The sequence below is a fragment of the Equus asinus genome, chromosome 13 (assembly GCF_041296235.1).
Source record: "Equus asinus isolate D_3611 breed Donkey chromosome 13, EquAss-T2T_v2, whole genome shotgun sequence".
Lineage (NCBI taxonomy): Eukaryota > Metazoa > Chordata > Mammalia > Perissodactyla > Equidae > Equus > Equus asinus.
Genome location: NC_091802.1, coordinates 6,008,290 through 6,029,773, shown reverse-complemented (window position 1 = coordinate 6,029,773; position 21,484 = coordinate 6,008,290). Strand labels below are relative to the sequence as shown.

Here is a 21,484-nt window from a genome sequence, read left to right as displayed (position 1 = left end):
CAGCCGGGCCGCTGCTGGCCGGTCCTTCCTGGACGCGCTCAGGGCCGCTGCTCCTCCGCCCAAGCCAAGCGGACGCAGCTGGGGACTGTCGGGAGGAGGCCACCAGGCGCTTTGGAGGAGTAGCCCCTCCGCGCCTCAGACATCCAGAGGCGCGGTGACCAAGCCAACGACGCGGGCGCCCCCCAACAACAAGCTCCCCCAGCTTCTACACACACACAAGCCCCCCAACTTCCACACACACACGCACACACACAAGCCCCCCCAGCTTCTTCACACACACACACACTCCCCCCCAGCTTCTGCGCACACGCACACACACGCAAGGCCTGGGGGAGAGGAGCGGCGGCTTGCTCGCCAGCCGTTTCTCCCATTGTCCGCTGAGCAGATGACCCCGCGGGGGGGGGGAGCGGCCGGGGCGGCACGGGGACGCGAACCGGGTGCGGCGGGCCCGGGGCTTGGCTCTGGAGAGTTCTCGGGGAGGCGGGCCGGGCACTCGGGTCTCGCCAGCACCCTTGGGCTCCAGGCGGCTCCTCGGCGCCGCTCCTCCCTGGCCCCGGCGGTGTCTCGGCTGGGCGCCGGGGCCCTCCAGCTCGTCCCGTCTCGGGGCTGGGCCGCCTGCAGGCCCGCTCGCTGCTGTGGCCGGAGCCAACCCAGCGCTCCGCCAGCGCCTTGCGCCCCGGGCCACCAGCCCGCCCGTCGGCACGTGTCGCAGCACCGCCTCGGCTGTGGTTCCGGGTTAGAAGGGAAGGATTCGTGAGGCCATCGGTCATCGGGCGGACATGGGGCGGGGGCAGCCCAGCCAGAGGCCAGGGCGGCGGCGGCCTGGGCGGCGGCCCCTGGGCGGCGGGCTCTGGGCGGCGGGGCCTGTGCTGGTGCAGAAGCAGTCCTGCAGGCCTGAGCGTGGGAGCCCAAGAACGGAGCGAGGACACGTCATCCGTGCCTGAGTGAGTGTTCTGGACTTCCCCAAGGACACGGGGAGGGAAGCAGGACCAGGTTTGTGCTTTAGAGAGAAAAGCCAGGCCATGGAGCAGAAGGACGATTGGGAGAATGAGGGGACCAGGGGAGCAAGAAGGGAGCTGAGTCTGGGCAGACGGGGGAGAGGCAAAGGGGTCAGAGGGAGTCCACAGGCCAGCTGGGGGCGATTGGCAGAAAGAGGATGCTGGGATGTTCCAGGGTCCTGTCTGGGGAGACAAGGCGGTGCTGTTCCCTGAAAGGGAGTCCTCTTCCATTGTTCGTGTCCCCTTGTCTTCCGGTGCCTGTGGTCACAGATGGCCTTGATTGCTGGGCTGGCCTCCTGTGGCAGAGCCAGGCTGCCTCGGCCTGTCCCCTCCCCTCATGCACACAGAATCCTGCCTCCCCCGAAACATGCAGACCCCTGGCCACCCGAGCCTCTGCCTGCAGTCTCCCCACCACCTGGCCCTCAAGAGAAAGCTGCAGTCACGGCCATGCTGTGCATGCTGTAAGCACCAGCTTGCTCCAGACCAGGTGCATTGCCCTCAGGCTGACTACATGGCCCCAGGGCCCAGTGCCTCTGCCTGGAAGGTTCCAGAGCAGGAACTCGCCCCACCTCCTCCCCTCCCTCTCCTCACCTCCTGAGTCTCTCCAATCTGAATAACCCACTGGCCTATTCAACCAGAGGATCCAAATTCACTTTCCAGGCAAGAATGAGATTGTTTGCCCTAAAACCTACCTACATCATGGCTGATGTTCGTTCAGGCCTCTCAGGCTGCCATTTGGCACTTGTTCACCTCCAAAATATAGATGATCTACTCAGAACTAGACTAGGAGAAAAAGTCACAGCTAATCTCAAAGCAGAGTGTGTCCTCATTAGTAACCATTAACCAACCTTCCTGTATCAGTTTGGATTCATAATTGCAAGTGACACAAGAAACCCAGCTGAAACTGGCTTAGGAGATGAATGTGTTGGTTCATGCAGTTGAAAGGTCCAGAAGCAGCCTGGCTTCAGGCATGGCTTGATCCAAGAGACAGGTTGTTCTCTCCAATTTTTGGCACCACTCTTGGCAAGCTCTCTCCCTTTAAGATGCAGAAACTCCTCAACAATTATTCATTCCTTTCTTCACAAATATTTATTTACTACCTACCTTGGGCCAGGTGCTGTTCTGGGTGCTGGGGATGCAGCAGTCAAACATCCCAGGCCTCATGCCTAAGATATCTCTAGAAGAAAATGCAGGGTGGGGAATTGGGTGACTGGGAGACAGCTTCTTATTCAAACCTAAGAAAGAAAGTGTTAGAATGGAGATGCTGGCTCTAATCGGCCTAATTTGGGATTCTTGCCCATTCTTGACCCACTCAACCTGGTTCGAGTCAGTCAGAGCCAGTCCGCGGAAGGCGGTCATCCCTCCCATGGTGAAGGGTTGGGAAATCTGGTAAGAAGCAGGTGGAGAAAGGGGAAATATCTTCTGGTTCGGTCCTGAGAGAGGCCATGGGGTCAGGGCTCTGGGGAAGTGGGCCCCGGAGAGAGCCCCAGGCCTTGGAGAGGGGTCCCAGCAAAGGCAGCACCCAGCTGCTATGCAGACCCTCAGACCCTGCCACCCATAACCAAGATGGTGAGCTGAAGCTCTGGTCCTGGGGGGGTGGCCTGACCATATTGCCCCTGTGGTCCCACACCACACTACATACAGGCCCAAGTTAAGGTCAGTTCGTTACAAGGCCACTAACAAGATGGAACCCCAGGGCATTCGGCAACCCGCTCTTTTCACAAGACCAGCCACAGCCCGGGGTTTCCCAGCTAGCGCCCTCCTCAGGGAGAGCAGAGCCACCCTCAGAGCCACAGCCACTCCCCGTGGAGGGTGCTGGAATCATCTCGGTCAACTGTAGCAGCTTCTTCTCCAAATAAAATATTCCTTGGAAGACACTTCCGCTTTCTTAGGAAGCGTTTAGGGCAAACTCTCTGGGTGGAAGAGCCAGAAATGAACCAGCCAAGTCCATTTTTCAAGCTGCCCCCAGCCCCAGACCCTGGCCCTGGATTTCCATGGGAGCCAAGGCCCAGGCGTGTCCCTGCGCCCAGTGGCTGGGGCCCGGCTCATCCCGACACACTAGGAGAGGAAAACCGCGGTGGGCTCCTGCCCCGGGCAGTGGTCTTCCGCCTCAGGATTGTCCCTGCCCCTCGTATAGAAAAGGACACTTGGCATTCTCCATGGTGTATGTTAATGCTAATTTGTTTAAGTCAAAGAGAGGAGCCCAAACAGACGCGGGCCGTGGGGCGGGGACGTCGCTCACTCGCTCATTCGTCAGCAAGTGCAGAAGCCTCGTTGGCAGGATACTAAATATTACCCTGCTATTCACAAACACTTCATATTTCAACAAAGGAAGGGGGGCAAAGGCTGCATCCTATAAATCAGCCTTTCAAACAGGCAGAGCGGGGCAAACCTTTGATAAATCCGTGTCGGGGTGCTGGAGATCAAAGGCCCCACGGTGGCCAGCTCTACAGGCCACGCTGGGACAGCCCATGGGAGCTGGTCTCCGCAGGGGTGGCGGGGTGTCGAGGGCTGAGTTCCCCGGGCTGGCCACACAGCCCAAGAGGTGGAGGGCCAGCGACTGGGCGAGAAGGGGCCCCTTCCATGCCCTTGGTCGTGATGATGGTGCCTCTGGTTCCTACACATGCTCCAGGACAAAGGCCACTTTGAGGCACACGTGACCAGTGAGAGACCCGCAGCCCCCAAAGTCAGGAAGATAAAACTACCGTGGCTGCTGAGTATGGCAGGAGATCAGGGTGGCCAGCCCCATCTGTCGAGGGTCCCAGGCCAGCCCAGGGCTCCTGGGTCCCCTGCTGCCCTCACCACCAAGGGCCCCCCTTCTCTCCCACAGCCCTGTCCCTCTCCTGGCTCCTGCACTCCCTCTGCCTCCCCCCAGCTTGTAGTTTAGAGGGGTCAGTCATTCTAATACGTTTGAACCACCTGTGTCACTTAAACGGCCCTGATCGCCCCATCCAATAGCTCTTGTCCCAGTGGCCAGGGGCCACGATGGCGGTCAGTTTTCAAGCACGGCACACTGTCCAGGTCCTCTTTTCCAGGCCCACATGCTGCTTGGGCAGAGCAGTCCATACAGTTTCCAGAGGAAGATTCCAATGACCTGAGGATGGAGATTCGGGCAGTACATGGAGCCGGGAAGTTGGGAAAAAGACTCACTTCAGACCCAAGCCGACCCCGCGCAGTGGGTGGGTGCTGGGGGCCAGTCGGCTTCCTTGTTTCAGATCCAGGGCACATGTTCCCTCCTTACTGGGTTCACGCTGCAGCTTAACCATTGCCCACAATCCTGCCTGGGCCTGCATCCTGGCTCTCATGCTCACTTGGCGAAAATCTCGGTCCTGGTGAGAGCCGCCTTTCTGCCACACACAACTGCGCCTGGCCAGCTGGAGGCGCTGGAGAAAACACCAGAGAAAACACCAGCGGTGTGCATCGACGCCCTGCAGCTCCTGCTCAACGGGCTTGCGGCTTGCGTGTGGCCTTGATGCTCTGGTCCCCTGGCTCCCCTCTTAGCTGCGCATTCCACACATTCTCCCCTCTCCTCGAGCCCACACCTCCTCCCCTCTGCTCTCGATTGGCTGATGACACTGCCTCCTACTTCTCTGAGAAATGGAAGCAATCAAAAGCGAATTTCCACAGCCTTGTGACATGTCGCCCGCCTCCCGGCATCTGTCTGTTACCACAATGAGCTGCCCTGTTCCTGCCGAAAGCCAGACCGTCTCCATGTACGTTGAGTCCAGACTCCTCTCGTCTGCTCCCAGACATCACCCCGGAAAGTGTCCTCTCCCTTTCCTTCAACACTAATTTCTTATTGCCTACTGGGTCTTTCCCACGAACGTACAAAAATGCTATGTCTCCCTTTTAGAAAGAAAGGAAAACAAAACAAAACCAAAAAAAGTCCCTCTGCCTCCACTTCCTGCGCTGGCTGCCACCCTATTTCTTTGATCCTCTTTGCAGTGCAATATGCGAGAGTTGTCTATACTTTCTATTTTCAATTGTCCTCCTCCCATGCCCCCTAACCCACCAACCAGGCTTCCGCCCCTGGCACTCTGTGGTAACTGCTCTTGTCAAGGTCACCCATGACCTCCACATTGCTAAATGCAGCAGACAATCCTCCACCCTCGCTTTACTTGACTCCTCAGCAGCATGTGACCCAGCTGTGTGCTTTCTCTCCCTCGATTCACTTTCTTCTCTTGGCTCCTAGCACACGGAGGCTCCTGGGTTTTCGTTTGCCCCCATCAGCCTGTTTTGCTGGTTCTTCCTCTTCTCCCTTAATGTTGGAGGACTCCAGGCTCAGTCCTTGATCCTCTTCTCCTTTTATCTCTACTCATCCCTTTGGCGATCCCATCCAGTCCCACGGCTGTAGACACCATCTGTGTGCTGGTCACTCCCAAATGTGTCTCCGCCTTGACTTTTCTGGCTAACCCCGGACTTGTCTATCCACCGGCCTTTCAGTGCTTCCACTCAGATGTCTGAAAGACACTGCAGACTCAACAAGCCCCACTGAGACTCCTGCTCTTCCTCCAAACCTCCTCTACCCAGAGCTTCCACATCTTGGCTGATAGCTACTCCGTCCTTCATTTGCTCAGCCAAAAGCTTTACACCCTGCTCTCTTTCTCTCATACCCCTTGTCCAGCTTGTCAGACTGTACCTTCAGAATATATCCAGAATCCGGCCACCTCTCCCTGGCCAACCACCTTCATTTCTTGCTTGGGTTGCTCCAACCGCTCTCTTTGCTTCCAGCCTTGCCCCTCTACGGGCTAAGTTGACACCACCACTGCAGAGATCATTTTAAATCGTAAGGCAGATCACTCCACTCCTCCACTCCTCGGCTCTCCACCCTGCAGTGGTTCCCCAGCTCATTCAAAGTCAATGGCCTTCCAGCCCCACATGATTAGTACCCCGCGACCCCTCTGACCTCGCCTCCCAACACTCTCCCCATTGCTGTCTCTGCTTCAGCCACCCTGGCTGCCTTGCTGTTCCCCACAGGAACCAGGGTGGCTTCGGTCCGAGGTCTCTGCCTGATCCGCCCCTCTACCTGGCGCTCTCCTCCTCCGACCCCACACAACCAAGGAGGCCCTCCTCTCCTGCAGATCTCTCCTCAGTGAGTCCTGTGAGCTCTGCAGTCTGACCCTGCCCAGCTCCGTCACAGCGCCCCTCCCCTTGTTCTACTTCCTGCCACAGTGCTCAGCACTTTCTAACGTTCTGGATAACTGACTTGTGGATTATGCTCTTGGTTGTCTGTCTCCCTCACTCCCTCCTCTCCTCATTAGATTGTAAGCGCATTAGGCTATGAATCTTTGTCTGTTTGGTTCATTTTTCAATCTCAAGGTCCTAAAACAATGCCAGACCCATCGTAACCTCTCAACGAAGTGTTATTGCATGAAAGATGTTGAGAGAGCGGCGAGTCTTCTGACTAGAAAATGTTTTCATACAGCGCATTAGTCTTCTCTTACTGCCTAACAAATTACCACAGACTTGCAGCTTAAAATAACACACATTTATTATCTCAAATTTCTGTGGGTCAGGAGTCCAGGCACAGCATGGCTGGGTCCGCTGCTCAGGATGTCACAAGGCTGCCGGCAGGTGCTGGCTGGGGCTGCGGCCTCCTCAAAGTCTCCACTGGAGAGCCTTCCAAGCTCCTTCTGGTTGCTGGTAGGATTCACCTCCTGTGATCGAAGACCGGGGTCCTGTCGGTGGGGGCAGCTCTCAGCTCCTGGAGGCCACCCACACTTCCACTCCTCACATGGCCCTCTCCATAAACCCTCTCATAATGTGGCAGCTTGATTCCTCAAAGCCAGCAAGGGAGAATCCCTCCAGTGCAGGACACAATGTTTTCATGGGCATGACGGCTCATCACCTTGGCCGTAATCTGTTGTTCAGAAGCAAGTCACAAATCCTACCCACTTTTATGAAGGGGAGGCGATTAGATAGAGTGTGAACATGGAGACATGTAATTTTTCTCTCCCCTCCTCCAACCTTTTTTCCTCCCTGTATTGCATCCTTTGTCTGCCACACAAAGGACTTTAGAAGGTGTCTCAGCTAGGATGGGCTAGGTTATGCTATGCAAGAAGTAACCCCAAAATCTATTGGTTTATTATTTTTTAATGTACTTTTAAAAAATTTTTTGTTCAAACCACGTGTACCACAGGTCAGCTGGGGGCTCTGCCACATCTCCCTGGACTCTGTCACCCAGACCAATAGAGGAGCCATCATCTTAAACGTTGCTGATTACTGTGGCAAAGAGAAAGAAAGGCCTAGAAGGTCTCCCATTGGCAGCCAAGTGCTCCAGCTCACCAATGTTACACCTCACTTCTATTCAAAATGCCCCGCAAGGGGGCCGGTCTATACAATCTACTGTTTCTAAGGGCAAGAGCTGGAAGGGTTGGAGGACAGCACCCCTGTCGCCCCTAGAAAGCCTCTTTACTGAGATGTGGTCCACAGGGAGTTTGTCAATAAAGGAGGTTCAAAGAAGAACAGTTACCTGAAGGACATTTCATGTCAAGCAGATAAGAGTTACAGAGCTCTCAGCAGTCTGCAGGGGTCCAACTTCAAGGTAAAATGTTCAAAATTAGTACTAGATCATTCACTGATTGGTAATAATGAAAAATTAATAAAGGATGGCTAATTGCACCTAAATGTGCTTGCTGCTTCTTTAGGGTTCTTGTTTTTCATTTGCATTTGCACTTTGTTTTTTTAATGTACCACAGATGTCAAAACTTAGCTTCCAAAGTATCTTGTCATCATTGTTTCCTTAATAAATTCTGATTGCTCCTGAAGAAAGTACGTGGTACCCGGAATGAAATATTACAAATGACAGTCCTGCAATGTGAAATATCTGAGTCAAAGTGAGCAGGGGTCCTTCTATCTCTGGTTGGGACATTGGAAGTCTTTGTTACCTTGTACTGTAGTGGTTGGTTAAATGTTGGGTTAGGTATCTTGAAACTCAGCCCATAGGCTTTCTGGAAGCTACGAATTTTGGGCTACTTTCCAAAGACTTGCTGGACAGAGGAAAAACCTGATACAAAATCTAAAGTTCTTTTCAACTCTGATATTCTTAAATATTCTATTATGCTCATCCTTGAGCAACTCATTAATACATCATCAAGAGAACTGCCTTGTGAATTGCCCTAAGCTAGTTTTATTCATAACCAAATATTGCCATTGTGAGTAAACTTGTAAACTGTCTCGAACAAGATTCAACAGTGACAACAGACCTAGTTGTGAGTTATAACCCTGACTCTACTACTGACACACCAGGGAGGGCAACTTGGGTTTGCCAAAGGTCAGCATGTGCCTTGTACTACATAGGTACAGTGGTCACTAGGTAGACACCCTCTATCCGTTCTACTCCGAGGGCTTAGGCTCCCAACCCAACCATTGTGATCCCACTTCATTGATAAGGAGTTGGTTTAAGAATGGGCATGTGACTTGATGCTGGCCAATGAGATGTGAGGGGAGTGTGCTAGGTGGCTTCTGGGAAAGGTCTCCTCATTTGTAAGAAATGGGGCCCCTTCTCTTCCTCTAGGCATGTGGTACCTGGATGGGATGTCTGTAACTATTGCAGGGAGAGCAGAGCCAGGAAGCCTGCGTGAAGTAAAACTAGGACCTCTGGACCTACTGTTATTTGAGATAATAAATTGCCTATTGTTTAAAACAATTTCAGTCATTGGCAGTCAAAAGCATCCTAATTGACAACATGAAGGGAAATTGCACAGCCCCTTGCCTATCTTCATTTCCACACGGCGACTATTGGAGGCCCCAAGGAATGTGCTCCAGAAGCTCTGAGCCTGGTGCCACTTTACCAGCCAATATGGACAAAGGGACAACAAGGCAGATGGGTAGGCAGCTTCCTCCGAACACTGCATGGTAGAATTGAGAGACTACGCTGAGCCCCTTGGCCGCTCTGCATCAAGATCACAGGCCAGTGCTCACCATCCGTTGTATTAACTATTGCCCATAATCTTGATCTGTAAGATGCCCACTAGGATTTTCCCACCTAATTATTTTGGATCTCATATGGTCACTTGAATGATCACAATTCCTGATATATGGATGGATGGGGCTGGAAGGTTAGCTCAAGAGTTACAGGAAGCAGGGATGCATCTGGGGCCTCTTTTCCATCTTAAAGTGCCAACAGGGATTCATAAACTGCAAGGATGTGAACATGCTCAGCAGACATGGACAGAAAGCTTTTTCTCTTTTCTGCTGAGATGGGTCACAGCTTCCATGGCTACATTCTAGGTCTTAGAATAGGGTTTCTCATCCCCAGCACTACTGATGTTTTGGGCCAAATAATTCTTTGTTGTGGGGGCTCTCCTGTGTATCATAGGATTTTAGCAGCATCCCTGGCCTCCACCCACTAGACGCCAGTAGCATTACCCAGTTATGAAAACCAAAAATGTTTCCACACATTGCCAAATGTCCCCTGGGGACATAATCACCCTCCAGTGAGAACCACTGTCTTAGAATGACTCTTAAGTACCCATGGATAAAATATATCTATGTAGTGGACATCCTGTCATTTTCACCCCCAAACCATCCATTCACCTTTATTCTGTCAACAGCACCCTGACTTCTCTGTGCAGAACCACCCCTCTTCTGCTCTCAGCCCACTGGGCTTGGATGGGGCTGGCTCTAACCAGGTACCACAGGGGACTTGTTACCTGGGCTTGATCAGTGGGAGTACAGCATCCTCTTGGCCACAGTGATCTGTTCAGGACTGGTCATGTGGTCCAACTCACGACCCTGAGAGTCAGGTCCAGGACTTTGCCTTGAACTGTTGGACTTGCACTTAGGAGAATATAAGCCTAGAATTGCTGGCTGTCATCTTGTCACTCCAAAGGGAGGGCATCTCTGAGAAAGTAGCCACCACAGATGAAAGGAGAGCAAAGAGAAGGGGAGAGGCTAATTCCTGACGACATTATCTGAGCCCCTGAATCCAGCAGTGTCTGATGCTAGGTGTCTCCCCTGGAACTTTCTTTTTCTTTTCTTCTTTTTTAATTGCAGTAACATTGATTTATAGTATTATATAAATTTCGGTGTACGTCACTATCCCCTGGACTTTCCACGATGTTCAGCCAATCGATTTCTGTTGGGCTTAAGCTGTTTGTGTTGTGTTTTCTATCTCTCACAGAGGATCCTTCCTGCAGCATTTGGGGAGGTTTGATCCGCTTGCGATCTGTAATCTGGTTTCACCTTCCCAATATCCATGCCTTTTTCTGCACCAGGGTCGTGGATTACCTGAAGATAGCGTGTCTCTCTTTGCTGGCTTCCCTACCTTTAGGCAATTCTCAAGGATTCTTAGGGGTTGAAAGACAAGCTTGAGGACAGGGAGAGGAGTTCACTTTAGAGGAAGCGGGACTCTCTCCCTCTGGGCCTGGAGAGAAGGGAAACCGATGGGTGAAGAAACAGAGGGTATGATGGTTAATTTTATGTGTCAACCTGACTGGGGCATGGGATGCCCAGAAGTGTGGTTGGATATTATTCTGAGTATGTCTGTGAGGACGTTTCTGGAGGAGATAAACATTTGAAGCAGTAGACTGAGTAAAGCAGATTCCCTCCCCAATGTGGGTGGGCCTCATCCAGTCAGTGGAAGGCCTGAACAGAACAAAAAGGTGGAGGAAGGGAGAATTCACTCTCTCTGCCTGACTATCTTCAAGCTGGGACACCAGTTTTCTTCTGCCTTTAGACTGGAACTTAGATCAGCTCTTCTCCTTCTCTGGCCTCAGACTCGGACTGGAGCCACAGTCATGGGCCGCATAACGACGTTTCGGTCAATGATGGACCACATATATGACAGTGGTCCCATAAGATTAGTATCATATAGCCTAGGTATGTAGTAGGCTAGACCATCTAGGTTTGTGTGAGTACACTCTATGATGTTCCCACAATGACAAAATCACCTAACAACACATTTCTCAGAACGTGTCCCCGTCCTTAAGTGACGCGTGACTTCGTAGCCTGAGCTCCCCTGCATCTCCAGCTTGCCGACTGCAGGTCTTGGGACTTCTTATCTTCCATAACCGAGTGAGCCAATTCCTTCTCATCAATCAGTCAGTCTTATTGGTTCTGTTTCTCTGGAGAAGCCAGACCAATGCAGGGAGGTTTGGGCAGCACAGATGTGGGAGGAAGAAATCTGTGCCTTACTCTGACTCTGGTTCTCTTTCCCATGCCTGTTTACACTTCTCTGTTGAAGATGAGGTCACCCTGGCTACTAGCCTTTGCCACTTCACCAAAGGGAGCCTAGTGCCTTAGAAAGAGTCAGTGGAATGAGTAGGGCATGCAGACACAAGGCTTTAAAGAATTTTTCTTTCCTCCCCAAAGCCCCAGTGCATGCTTGTATATCTTAGTTGTAAGTCCTTCTAGTTCTTCTGTGTGGCAGTGTGGCAGCTGACAGAGAGGTGGTGTGGCTCCACTACCGGGAAATGAACCTGGGCCATCGAAGCAGTAAGAGCACCAAACTTTAACTACTAGGCCAATAGGGCTGGCTCTAAAGAATTTTAATAAAGTCAGTACGTAGTTGGGAATGACTTGGTAGCTTCTACATTTGTTTTGGGGGGCACCTTTTATGCCTTTATGTCATACTTACATGTGACCAGAACTGCCTGGACAGGAGTTGCCTAAGCTGAAAACTAGAACAAACATATTTATATGTAAATTTTATAGACTCCTCCCAAAGCACTGTCTTTATTTGTGGGTTATGGGCAGCTAGCATTATATCGAGAAAGACTGATGATTACTCATAAAACCTGGATGGTTTCCTATGTCCAGAGCAGGAAGATTAACAGATTTTGAGACTCCCATAAGAGATGAGGCCCTTACCACCTAGAATATGAACATAGGCCCACACAGGTTTGCAAACAATTTCAGAGCGCCCATGGATTCCCCAGAGAAATCAGGCTACGGGGAGAAATCAGGCCGTCTCTGACATGGTGGGGTGGTTTCTTCACAGAATTTTGCCCTGTTCTTTTCAAGTGCCTTAGTTCCCCTGACACATGCTTTATCTCAGGCAGACTGCTTCAGAAGTTTCAAAGAGCACAGAGATTCCTTCAGTCCACATACTGCCGGAAAAATCATGCATTTAGGAGTCAGATCTGAATTCGAGCTCTGGTCTGCCGCTCAGCCGGGTGACTGTGGGCATGTGCACCACCTCTTTGAGCTCCAGCCTGTTTCCCCATCGGTACTGTGGTACAATTCCTAGCCATTTCAGAAAGTAAAGGAAGGATTGGAATACGGTCATGCACCACCCAACGACATTTCGGTCCATGATGGGTATACCACGGTGACCCACAAGACATAAGGCTACTACCATAGAGCCTAGGTGTGTAGTAGGCTACCCTGGCTACATCTGCGTAAGTACACTCTGTGATACTCACACTATGAAATCACCCGACAATGCATTTCTCAGCATGTGTCCCTGTCGTTAATCAACGCACGACTGTAAATATTTGTATTCTTTCCTCTATACTGTGCTGCCTCCCTGAACTTTAAGTTTGACTAATAATTTTGTCGAATTGCCCAATTGTTTTGGCCTCATGCAGACACAGCCAGAGGCTATGAAGTAGAACAAGATTGACAACAAAATCATAATGCCTTGAAGTGTAGGTGTAGGCGTGTGTGTGTTTGCATGTCAGTGTCTGGCTGGGTTTCCTTGTTTGCATCACCCACTCACGCTAGGCAGCTGGTGCTTTCTCCTTCTGTTTAGGTGCTGAGGTCACGATCTGCCCCCACTACGTCTGTCTTCACACAACAGGGCCTCCTGAAGAGGACCCAAATCTCCTCCACACCCTGTTTCCTCCTAAAGGCTTCACTGTGGCCTTTAGTGCGCCGTATTTCTGTCCTCGTCTTTCAAGGGCACCAAACAACACCTGCTGACATTTATTGAATTGAATCTTCAGCTCTCCAGCTTTCCCTTTCTCTGTGCATGCCCCTAAATTCTCATGGCTCCCCCTTCATGCAGGAGTCATGGTTCAGGGTGCGTAGGCAGCCCTTGCTTCCTCCCCGTGTGTGTTAGTTTCCTGGGGCTGCTGTGACAACACACCACAAACTGGGGGGCTTAAGCCCCAGAACTGTTCTCTCACAGCTCTCAGGGTCAGAAGGCCCCTGTCAGCATCCCTGGGCTGAAGTCGTGGTGTCGATAGAGCTGTGCTCCCTCTGGAGGCGCTAAGGGAGAATCCTTCCTGGCTTCTTCCAGCTTCTGCTGGCTGCCAGCATTCCTTGGTTTATGGCTTATGGCCATATCACTCCAAATTTTGCCTCCTTTGTCACATTGCCTTCTCCTTTGTGTATGTGTGTCTGAATTCTCCCTCCACCTCTCTCATACAAGGACATGTATCCTTAGTTAGCACTTCCCCAGATAACCTCCCCATGTCAAGATCCTTAATTTTATCACATCTTTTGCTATGGAAGGTAATATTCACAGTTTCCGAGGATTAGGGCCTGATATCTCTGGGGGAATTTTTCAGCCTACCACACCATAGACAGCCCCACTGAAGGGGTGTGCCCAGGGGGCTGTGTTATTCCAGGCGACCCTATCTACCTGGTCACGGCTGGCTGGGCAGAAGTGGACTCCTGACTCAGGAGAAAGAATCCACAGGCTGGATGGAGTTAATCAGATAGGGTGCCAGGGGCCCAGTTTCAAATTCCTGGGAAAAAGAGTGTCCCCAGCAGCTCAGACCCATGCATTAACATAGTATACGTAAGGTCAGGAGGTGGTAGGCCGTGGTGGCAGCTTTACCCAGCTGGGTGCCAGCTACAGGTAAGAGACAGCAAGGGCACGAGCAAGGGCTGGTCCTGAGTGGAGAAGGAGCATGGAGGAAATGCACCCGATGGCTCAGACAGGAGAGCCCTTCAGCCCCTGAGAAGTGAAAGCCTTCTTGGCTCTGGGCTTCTGGTTCTCGTCCCCTGTGTGAGCAGCCCACTTTTTGTCTCTGACACATGGACATCCATGAAGTTAGCTCTTGCATCCTTTAAAAAAAAACCCTGCTGTATTTGAAGTAGGTTAAGTTAGCTGCTGTTCTTCGCAATCCAAAGACCCCTAACCCAGGCTCTCCTCTCCATCTCTCGTGGCCTCGGTGGGGCCCCCTGTTTTGTTGAGGGTAAACTCTCTTTTACCTTAAACCTGTCTCTACCTCTTCTCACTTCTCGCTCTAACTGCAGCATCCCCAACGGCGTCGACCCACCACAGGCGCGCTGACGCTCTCCCACAGCCTCTCACAGGGAGAACGGAAGGGTCTCCTTCTCCACCCTTCTCCCCCTTCTGCACATCTAGATCAGTCACTCCCGCCAGTTCCCCATTATTATCACCTGAAATTCAAGCCATTCATCTGTTCAATTCTTGCCAAATAATCACTGCTCACAGGCCCTTCCCACCAGAGCTCGTCTCCACCTCTTAGATCATTTCAACCCTGTGTTTATCCTTCTTTTTCTCTTTACATCCCCTGCCATAATCCGCATTGACAACAACATCCATCTTTAATGAACAGTAACCCCTTTGATCTCACGGCTCCCAGCCTCCCAGCCTTGCTTGATTTCCAGCTCCACTTCCCATCGCCACCCACAGGCAGGGCTGCGTCCTTAGATCTCGTTGCTCGCTCCGTACAGGTCCGGAAGAGGAGTCATATCCGACACACCTTTTGCCCACCTCTTACATCCTTACCTGCCCTCTCTCTTTCTCCCTTTCTGTGGACAGCTCCACCTGTGCCTAGCCAGCCCTTTTGTTCATTTCCTAGAGCTGCCATAACAAATTTCCACTAACTTGGTGACTTAAAATGATGGAGTTTGTTCTCTCCCAGTTCTGCAGATTGGAAGTGTGAAATCATCGTGTCGGCAGGGCCTCACTCCATCTGGAGCTTCTAGAGGAGGATCCGTTCCTCACCTCCTCCAGCTGCCCGTGGCTCCAGGCATTCCTTGGTTTGCGGCCGCATCACTCCACTCTCTGTCTCTGTCTTCACATGGCCTTCTCCTTTGAGTCTCCTCCCCTCCTCTTACCAGGGGAGGATTTAGGGCTCAATCCTAATCCAGGATGATCTCTTCTCAAGATCCTTAACTTCTGTAAAGACCCTTTTTGCAAATAAAGTCATGTTCACAGTTTCCAGCGGGCAATCTTTTGGGAGACTGCTATTCGAACCACTGCACCTCTCCCGTTTCAAATTTGAAAAACACGCCACACTGTAGGGCCTGGGATCTGGCTTCCTACAGCCAACAAGGGGACAGGCAATGCAAGCTGGATGTGTGAGGAAGTAACTCCCAACTGACGAAGCTTGACCAAATGGAAAACAAGAGAAGGAAGAAACCAGGGAGATGAATCTCGCCCTCCCTGGCCCTCCTCCCACCCCGCTGAAGAAGGCTCACGTGTTCCAGCAAGCCTGCCAGCCAAGCTGCCCAGCTCTTCCAAGCTCTTCCTGAAGACAACGCCTTCACACCCTTCTTCTCCTTCCCTCACCTCGCTTCCCACTGCGGCTCATCCACACCTCCCAGGGCTTGTGCTCTCAAATAAATTGTTAGCACCTTATTCCCTGTCTCAAGCTTTGTTTTCTACAGGAATCAAGCTACAACTCTAGCCGCCTATGCCCTGAGTTTCCATTGAACGGGAAGTGGCACCCTGATCTCCTCAGATACGTTCTTGTTTCCTGTGCCCCTTGTTTCCCACCACAGCTGATTGAGTGAGAGGTCTGTAGGCTGCCTCCTGTCCTGTTGGAAGCTGCGTGATGGACACGGCCAGCAGAGTGAGGAGAAGCAGGAAGGCAGGGAGAGGAGGCAGGAGCAGAAACAGATACGAGAATGACACAACGCTGGCGTAGGATAATGGGGTAGACCAGAGAAGAGATCACTGGGGGCTCACGACTGGAGAGAGGCAAGAGGAGTAGGGGGACAGGTTGGGCAGCTGTGCCTAGACCTTGAGAGATACGAGGGTGACTGCAGAGTGCCTCCTGCACCTCCTTGGCCCTCGGAGTCCTTACGTGAACTCCTGCCACTTGAGCTAAGGAGGGTATCCTGACTCCCACAGCCTAAAAGAGCTCACTTAACGCAATCTCCTTGGCCCTTACCCTAGCTGAAGGCCCACTAAACATGCTCTTGGCTCCACCAGATGTTTAATCATCGCGCCCTTCCCCAAATGAGCCACTTTCATTTTACCCAGTTCACCACTTCATGCCACCGTCATTGCCATCCGAGGCTTTCTTCTCCTCTCAACTTTTTTCTACGTCACTCTTCAGTCTTAGATTCATAGATATCTTCTTCCCTCTGCTTCTTTTTTATTGTACATACATAAAATTTAGCATTCTAACCATTTTAAGTGTATAGTTCAGTGGCATTGAGTACATTCACAATGTTGTGTAACCATCACTACTATCTGTTTCCAGAACTTCTTTATCATCCCAAACAGAAAATCTATACCTGTTAAATAGTAACTCCCCCTTCTTCCCCACCCTCAACCCCTGGTAACCTCCATTCTACTTTCTGTCTCTTTGAATTTGCCCATTCTAGCTACTTTGTAGAAGGGGACTGATGCAATATTTGTCCTGTGGGGCCTGGCTTGTTGCACGTAGCACGTTTTCAGGTTCATCCATGTCGTAACACGTAACAGAACTTCTTTCCCTTTTATGACTGGATAACATTCCATTGCAGGTGTGTGCCACATTTTGTTCATCCATTCATCAGTTGATAGACACTTGGGTTGTTTCTACCTTTGGGCCATTGTGACTAACGTGGCTATGAACATTGGTGTACAAGCATCTGTTCAAGTCCCTGTCAGTTCTTTTGGGTATATAGCTAGGACTGGAATTGCTGAATCAGACAGTAATTCTATGTTTAACTCTGTGAGGAACTGCCAAATTGTTTTCCCAAGCAGCTGCACCATTTTACACTCCCACCAGCTGTGCATGAGGGTTCTAATTTCTCCACATCCTCACCAACACTTATTTTTCATTTTATGTTTGTTTTTGTTTTATGCTAGCCATCATAATGTGTGTGAAGTGATATCTTATTGTGGTTTTGATTTGTACTTCCTCAGTGACTAATGATGATCTTTTCATGTGCTTATTGGCTATTTATATAACTTCTTCAGAGACATGTCTGTTCAAGTCCTTTGCCCATTTTTGAAGTGGGTTGTTTGTATTTTTTTTCTTGAGCTGTAGAAGTTCTTTATATATTCTAGGTGTTAATTCTTATAAGATAGATGATTTGCAAATATTTTCTGCCATTCTGTGGGTTGTCGTATTCTCTTCAGAGCGTCCTTTGATGCACGAAAGTTTTTAATTTTGATGAATTCCAATTTATCTATTTTTCCTTTTATTGTCTGTACTTTTGGTGTCATATATAAGAACTCATTGCCAGATCCAATGTCATGAAGGTTTTCTCCTTGTATTTTCTTCTAAGAGTTTGATAGATTTAGCTCTTAAGTTTAGGTCTTTGACCTATTTTGAGTTAATTTTTGTGCATGACATAAGGTAAGGGTCCAACATCATTCTTTGCATGTGGTTATCCATTTTCCCGGAACTAATGTTGAAAAGACCGTCCTTTCCCATTGAATGGTGTGGAACTCATGTTGCAAATCAATTGACCACATAAGAGAGGGTTTATTTCTGGGCTCTCTATTCTATTCCATTGGTCTACATGTCTGTCTTTATGCCAGTACCACACTCTATTGATTACTGTAACTTTGTAGTAAATTTTGACATCAGAAAGTATGAGTCCTCCAAGTTTGTTCTTCATTTTCAAGATTGTTTTGGCTATTTAGGGTATTTTGAGATTCCATATGAATTTTAAGATGGATTCTCCTATTTCTGCAAAAAATTCCCAGTCGAACTTTGATAGAGGATTGCATTGAATCTGAAGAATGTTTGGGGTAGTATTATCATCTTTACAATACTAAGTCTTCCAATCCATGAACACAAAATGTCTATTTATATCTTCTTTAATTATTTTTAACACTGTTTTATAGTTTTCAGTGCACAAGTCTTTCACCTCCTTGGCGAAGTTTTCCTGTGTTTTATTCTTTTTAATGGTATTACAAGTGGAATTGCTTTCTTAATTTCTTTTTTGGATTGCTCATTATTAGCATATAGAAATGCAACTGATTTTTGAGGGTTGATTATGTATCTTGCCACTTCGGTGAATCTGTTTATCAGCTCTAACAGGTTTTTGTGGAATCTTTAGGATTTTTCTACATATAAGATTATGTTATCTGTGAACAGAAATCATTTTACTTCTTCCTTCCTAATTTGGATGCCTTTTATTTGTTTTTGCTATCTAGTTGCTCTGGAAAGAACTTTCAATACTGTGTTAAATAGAAGTGCTGAAAGTAGGTCTTTGTCTTGTTCCTGATCTTGGAGGAAAAGCTCTCAGCCTTTTGCCATCGGGTCTCATGTTAGCTGTGGCCTTGTCATATGTGGACTTTATTATGGTGAGGAAGCTCCCTTCTATTCCTAGTTTATTGAGTGTTTTTTTAATCATGAAAGGGTGTTGAATTTTGTCAAATATTTTTTCGGCATCAATTGAGATGATTATGAAGGTTTTTTTCTCCTTCATTGTATTAATGTATATTACCTTGATTAATTTTCATATATCAAACTATCCTTTCATTCCAGGAATAAATCCCACTTGGTCGTGGTATATAGTCTTCTTATTATGCTGCTAAAGTCACTTTGCTATTATTTTATTGAGGATTTTTGCATCACTATTAATAAGGGATAATTTCATTACATCCCATAAGTTTTGGTATGTTGTTTTTTTCATTTTCATTTGTCTCAAAGTATTTTCAAATTTCCCTTGTGATTTCTTCTTTGCCTCATTGGCTGTTTAAGAATATGTTGTTTGAACCTGTTAGAATGGCAAAAATATCCAAAACCAAGAGTGACAAATGTTGGAGAGGCTGTGGAGAAAAGGGAACCCTCATACACTGTTGGTGGGAATGCAAACTGGTGCAGCCACTATGGAAAACAGTATGGAGATTCCTCAAAAAGTTAAGAATAGAAATACCTTATGACCCAGCCATCCCACTACTGGGTATCTATCCTAAGAACCTGAGATCAGCAATTCCAAAAGTTCCATGCAGCCCTATGTTCATCGCAACATTATTCACAGTAGCCAAGTCATGGAACCAACCTAAGTGCCCAGCAACTGATGATTGGATAAAGAAGATGTGGTATATATATACAATGGAATACTACTCAGCCATAAAAAAGGACAAAGTCATCCCATTCACAACAACATGGATAGACCTTGAGGGTATTATGTTGAGTGAAATAAGCCAGACAGAGAAAGATGAACTCTGTATGACTCCACTCATAGGTGGTAGTTAACATATGGACAAAAAGAACTGATCGGTGGTTGCCAGGGGAAAGGGGGGTGGGGGGAGGGCACTAGGGGTGAAGTGGTGTATGTGCAACATGACTAATAATGATGTACAACTGTAATTTCACAAGGATGTTAACTTGCATAACCTTAATAAAAAAACAACAACAAAAAAAGAATATGTTGTTTGATTTCCATGTATTTGTGAATTTTCCTATTTTCCTTCTGTTATATATTTCTAGTTTCATTCCATTGTGATAAAAAGATATTTTGCATGATTTTGATCTTTTAAACTTATTAAGACTTGTTTTGTGGCCTAACACATAGTCTATCCTAGAGAATGTTCCATGTGCTCTTGAGAAAAATCTGTATTCTGCTGTTGTTGGGTGGAGTGTTCTGTATGCCTATTAGGTCTAATCGGTTTATACTGCTGTTCAAATCCCCTATTTCCTTATTGATCTTCTGTCTGGTTGTTCTATCCATTATTGAAAGTGAGATATTGAAGTCTCCAACTATCACCAGAATTATCTGTTTCTCCTGTCAATTCTGTTAATATTTGCTTCGTTAATTTTGGGAGTGGGGGTCTGTTGTTTGGTTTATCCGTGTTTATAATTGTTATATCATCTTGATGAATTGACCCTTTTATCAATATATAATGTCCTTCTTTGTCTCTTATAATAGTTTTTGGTTTAAAGTTTATTTTATCTGATGATAGTATAGCCACCACAGCTCTCTTTTGGTTACTATTTGCATGAAATATCTTTTTCCATCCTTTCGCTTTCAACCTATTTGTGTCCTTAGATCTAATGTGAGTCTCTTATAGACAGCATATATTTGGATGATGTTTTCTTCATCTACTCTGCTTTTTGGTGAGTTTAGTGCGCTCACATTTAAAGTAATTACAGGTACGAAAGGACATCTGCCATTTGCCATTTGTTTTCTGTATGTCTTATAGCTTTTTTGTCCCTCATTTCCTCCATTACTACCTTCTTTTTTATTTAGCTGATGTTTTTGTAGTGATATATTTTGCTTTCCTTCTCATTTCCTTTTGTGTATGTTCTATAGATTTTTTTGATTATCATGACATTAACATTTAAAATCTTAAAGTTATAACAATTTACTTTTAATTGCCATCAACTTGACTTCAATAGTATATAAAAACTGCTCCTATACTGCTGCTTCTCCACCTCTTTATGTTATTTACGTTACAAATTACATTTTTATACATTGTGGTTCCAACAACATAAATATTTATTTTTATGCATTTGTCTTTTAAAACATGTAGAAAATTTTAAAAGTGGAATTAAAAACCAAAATTACCTTAATACTGGCTTTTATATTTGCCCACATATTTACTTTTATTGGAGATCTTTATTTCTCTACACAGCTTCAAGTTGCCCTGCAGCATCTTTTCATTTCACCCTGAATAAGTCCCTTCATTATTTCTTGTAGGGCAGGTATGGTGGTAATGAACTCCATCAGCTTTTGTTATATAGGAATGTTTTAATTTCTTGCTCATTTTTTTGGGGGGGGAAGATTAGCCCTGAGCTAACTACTGCCAGTCCTCCTCTTTTTTGCTGAGGAAGCCTGGCCCTGAGCTAACATCGTGCCTATCTTCCTCTACTTTATACATTGGATGCCTACCACAGCATGGCGTGCCAAGCAGTGCCATGTCCGCACCCGGGATCCAATCCAGCGAACCCCGGGCCGCCGAGAAGCGGAACGGGCGAACTTAACCACTGTGCCACCAGGCCGGCCCCAATTTCTTCCTCATTTCTGAGGAACAGTCTTGCTAGATGTAGAACTCTTGGTGGACAGTTTTTCTTTTAGCACTTTAAACATATTGTTCCTTTGCCTTCTGGCCTCCAAAGTTTCTGATGAGAACTCAGCAGATGATCTCATTGAGGATTGCTTGTATGTGTTGTCGCTTCTCTCTTGCTGCTTTCAAGATTCTCTCTGTCTTTGTCTTTTGACAGGTTAATTATAATGTGTCTTGGTGCCAATCCCTTTGAATTTATCCTACTTCAAATTTATTGAGCTTCTTGGATTTCTGTGTTCATGTTTTTCATCAAATTTGAACTGTTTTTGACCATTATTTCTCCAAATAATCTTTCTTTCTGCTCATTCTTGGACTCACATAATGCAGTGTTGGCCCATGCATGTGATGGTATCCCACAGGTCCCTTAGGCTCTATTCATTTT

The 21,484-nt window shown here is 48.0% G+C and overlaps 1 long non-coding RNA gene across 1 annotated transcript; it reads left to right on the top strand.

The window, feature by feature from the left end:
• Window positions 1-325: 325 nt before the first annotated feature.
• LOC123276365 (uncharacterized) lies at window positions 326-20,413 on the top strand. Its single transcript, XR_006512771.2, has 3 exons — window positions 326-944; window positions 4,034-4,177; window positions 14,783-20,413. It is a non-coding gene; the product is annotated as an uncharacterized lncRNA (long non-coding RNA).
• The last annotated feature ends 1,071 nt before the right edge of the window (window positions 20,414-21,484 follow it).